The 4,215-nt window shown below is 35.6% G+C and overlaps 1 long non-coding RNA gene across 1 annotated transcript in view; it reads right to left on the bottom strand.

Annotated features, from left to right (window-relative positions):
- Window positions 1–2,045, bottom strand: part of LOC102675523 — a 3,021-nt gene extending 976 nt beyond the window's left edge. Inside the window, exon 1 of the long non-coding RNA XR_422808.2 lies at window positions 1,730–2,045. This is a non-coding gene — a long non-coding RNA (uncharacterized LOC102675523). The remainder of the gene's footprint in view (window positions 1–1,729) is intronic.
- Between the last annotated feature and the right edge of the window lie 2,170 nt (window positions 2,046–4,215).

Raw genomic sequence — 4,215 nt, 5'->3', positions numbered from 1 at the left:
ATATATATATATATATATATGGATCATAAATCCTTTTTTATTTTTAAATTGAAGGTCTTCTTTTCAAGTTGAACGAATCATTGAAATTGTCGGTAATTGTTATTTTATCTGCAAATAATAATTCGACAAGTATCGTGGTATGCGTGGATTTTAAATAAAAAACTTGAAGGCACGTTGGAAGTTCCTTAAATGGTAAAAATATTACCGCGTAGAATTTATCGTTAAGTAACGCGTGAGATTAAAGAACAGTCACGTTTATGGAAATTATGTTTAGTTTACGAGTTGCCCGTTTCGCGAGAAGAGCGAAAATCACGCCACGTAAACCGAGGGAAGAGACAATGAGCGATAATTGTCGCGATTCCGAGCTGGCTATGACGCCTTTCCGGAAGCACCAAATTAGTACGATGAGATAGATGCAACTATCTTTTGATATAAATATTCACAATAGCTGTTCCCTCGTTGGAACGAAAAGACTGGAACTATGAAGTTTCCATTCATCGTTGCACGGATCGGGAGAATCTGTTGAAATTAATAATCGAACAGTTAGAAATACCCCTTGGAGGGGATGATGCCGTTGGTCGCGTCTCGACTATTATTAAATCTATATAAACGAAAGCGGGGGTAAGTTGGAAAAAAGACCATTGAAACAAAAGCAATCGTCACCGATTCAATATCCAATATCGAATTTTTCCAATTTTTATTTCCCAAGGGAACCAGTTTCAAATGCACGTTCGAATTAAAACTCCATTTTCTAAGGAAACCAGTTCACCAGTGTACGGAGAAAAATTCGAGTTAACGATTTAGCACGATTTATCATCGTTAGTTGGCCAGAAGGCAACTAGAAAATTTCCAACTAGAATTCCACGCGGCGTCCGCCATCCATTTATTTAATCGAGATCTCTCGTTCTATCCGTCTCGAGTCGCCCTTTCCTCGGGTGGAAAAAAAAGAGGGGAGGGAGGAAGAAAGAAAAGTGGAATCAACGCCACACGTTCCTCGGAAATTCGCCAAGATAGAGATACACACACTCCCGCTTTCACTCGTTATCATAACGTAAAAGCGGACCGAGCAGAGGCTATCATTAAAGTTCCATAAAGGCTGGTATGCTCGTGCAAAACTCGTGTAAAAAGAGATCATTCTGGTTCGCACGTTCTATTACGAGCAGGGCTACGGATTGATAAACGCGTCTAATTAATCGTTTATTTCCACGAGAAATAAGGAATACGCGCACAATTTCTATTTCGATCAATTCTCATTTAATCAATTAGTCATTATTCTTAGTTTTGCGAACGAGGAACGATCTATTGTGAATTATTATTATTATTCTTCGGTGATCAATTCGCGCGAGATTTTAAGATTTCTGTCTTTTGATAAATTGGGTAATCGTTATCGATACGAGACGAGTATTTATAAGCGAAACTTTTTTAACGAAGATTTATTGTTAAAAGATTTTATGTACGTGAATTTTATATCGAGATTTTTCTTCTCTATCGAATCTATATTATCGAGAAAAATTTTTTTCATTACAACGTAGCGTTTTTTAACAATTTCGATGTAAGCAGTTTGATGCTAGAATTCTTCTTCAATTAGTAACCTGAAGATACAACAATACGAAAACGTACGCGAAACAGTGTCATAAAGTAGACCATAATCCAAGAAACTTCCAATAACCGTACCATTCTAACACCTTGATCGCGAGCTCTCTAATTAATCTCATCTTATCGCCCATACCTGTCAACGAAACCATCAACATTACTTCACCAACGAAATTGACCATAAAACTTCGATTCCAGTCTCATCCATGTGCCTTCGTGCGATCTCTTTAATCAATATTGAGCCACCAATTCTGAATCACCTTTCACTTTTTCTTCAAAATCCTCAAAAAAAAAAAAAAAAAAAAAAAAAAATGTCAATTTAACCCTGCCCCTGCCAATTCACCCTTCGTCCAAAAACCAAATACTCGGATCCGAATACTCGTTAAATATAAAAATGGGAGAATACTCGAACGATCACGATTTTCAATATTGTGAATATTTCAAATATTGTCTCTCGGGGCGGGAGACGGAACGAATGCCACTCGGAAGAAAATTTTTTTCGCTTTTAATAACAATGAAAAAAGTTCGAATGCACTTTTTATCGCTGATTGTTGCACGCCGTTTTCGCGGATTTGAAGTCGTCGATGGAGAGGCCGAACGAGAGGAAAGGAGCCCCGAAAAGATGCGGCGACGGGACTCGACGCGAGACTGGAGCAGCAGATTGTGAACGAGCCGCGGCGAGAGAAGGCTCATCCGGAGAGAAGAGGCTCTCTTCCCTCGTCTTCTCGTCTCTCCTTCCCTCCACGAGTCCTTTCCCTCCTCGCCCTGCTCCAGCGGCCGCGTCCAGCTGACGGCCCAACAGAAGAACACCGAGATGAGTTCGGTCCCACCCTGTCTCCTCTTTTTTTCCTCCGTTCTTTTTTTTTTTTTTTTTCCTTCTTTTTTTCTTTTTTTCTTTTACAAAATTTTGTAAATACTTACACACACTCGTCATACACGCTTCGAATACTCAAATATTTCGCGCTTCACACGTGCCACTTTCCATATTTGGAAATACACGTCGACCGTCGATTCTTCCATTTGAAAGTGTCACTTTTCTCGAAGCGTGGGAAGCGGCGGAATTAAGTATTTAAAACTGTCGCAAAAGAAAAAGAAAAAAATTATAGATTATAATTTTAATTCGCAATTGAAGATATTTGTAATTGAGAGATATTCAAAGTTTTGGATTTAAAAGAGGATTTAGGTTTTTTGGTTGGACATAAAAAAAGGGATTAAATGGAGATGGCTTTTATTTTTGGAATTGGATGAAGAGCTTACATGGATGCCATCAATTGGATTTTGGAAGGAGGTCGTCGACTTTGGGTATATGGTCTTTTGAGACGCGGAAGTTAAACGTTTTTTTTCCTTTTTCTTTTTTTTTTTTTTTTTTTTTTTTTTTGCTTGGAGAAGTGATGTTTCGAAATTGAATTTCTTAGACGAAAAGAAGATTAGAGAAGGAGAGGATTTTGTTAAAGACAATTGTTTTAATATAATTTTGTTTTTAAAGAAATAATATATAGAGAAGTGTCTTGAATTTGATTTTTTTAAGGGAAGAGTTTAATAATCTTTGGATTTTAATATCTTTTTTTGCTTTTAGAAAGAATAATACGAAGAATTTAAAAGTTTTTTTTTTCTTAAAAAATTTATTTCTCTTAAAAAAAAAAGAAGAAGAAGAAAGATGTAGATTTTAAAATTTAATCATCGTAACGAAGATAAAACAAGTTGGTTTAAAGATATAACAAATTTTTAATGAATGTAATATGTACATTTAAAAGGTTAAGAGTATTTTAATTAAAGAAAACTTTCGCAATGAAGTATGTATGAACGTTATCAAGTTCGGGCTTCGATTGAGAAACGCGAACGACATTGGCCTCTGCGTTCTGAACCAATAAGCATATTAAGAAGCCATCGTTTCCGGTCACTTCGATTAAAAACAACCATTGTCAGTTGACCACTCGTTCGTGATATTCAGATCAGGGGAAAAAAAAAAAATCAAATAAAATGAAGCAAAGTTTATTTTTATCTTAAAACGTTTAAAAAATCCATTACATCTGCACAATTATCGATATATCTCTTTTTTCTTTTTCTTCTAATAAATATAAAAAATAAAAAAATAAGAAAAAATCCAATATTTCAAACATGGTCGTTCTCGAAGACGTATCGTTCATTTTATTGTCGTTACGTAATTCTTTTTAGAATTATATGCGGGTGGCGGCAATAACAATGAGATGCATGTTTTCCTTGACACTGAGGTTAAAAGTTAACCTCAAGAAGATGAAACATAGCTTCCTTATTTTACTCGTTACGACATTCTCCATTTGTAAACTTGCGATTGGTAGCACGTTTTTAATACAGCACGTTTTAAATGCATCGAGAAAGGAGAAACAAAAGAAAACGAGGGAAGGGAAATTTCAAAAAATAAATAATTTACGAATCACGAGTTAAATTAAATCAAATTATAACAATAAGAAATTTCGACTTTTACATTTAAGATTTTATCACGTCGTTTTAAATCTATTAAAATTTCATGCTGTTAACGTTAATAAATTATACCGATACTCGCAAATTATCAGCGTGTACGAGGCTTAACGCTCGTTCACGGAGGGAAAGAATAGGCGAAAGATGACACAGAGAGCTAACGGG

Source organism: Apis dorsata, unplaced genomic scaffold (genome assembly GCF_000469605.1).
Source record: "Apis dorsata unplaced genomic scaffold, Apis dorsata 1.3 scaffold_975, whole genome shotgun sequence".
NCBI lineage: Eukaryota > Metazoa > Arthropoda > Insecta > Hymenoptera > Apidae > Apis > Apis dorsata.
Note: the sequence above shows the minus strand (reverse complement) of the source record. Positions and strands in the feature narration are given on the sequence as shown.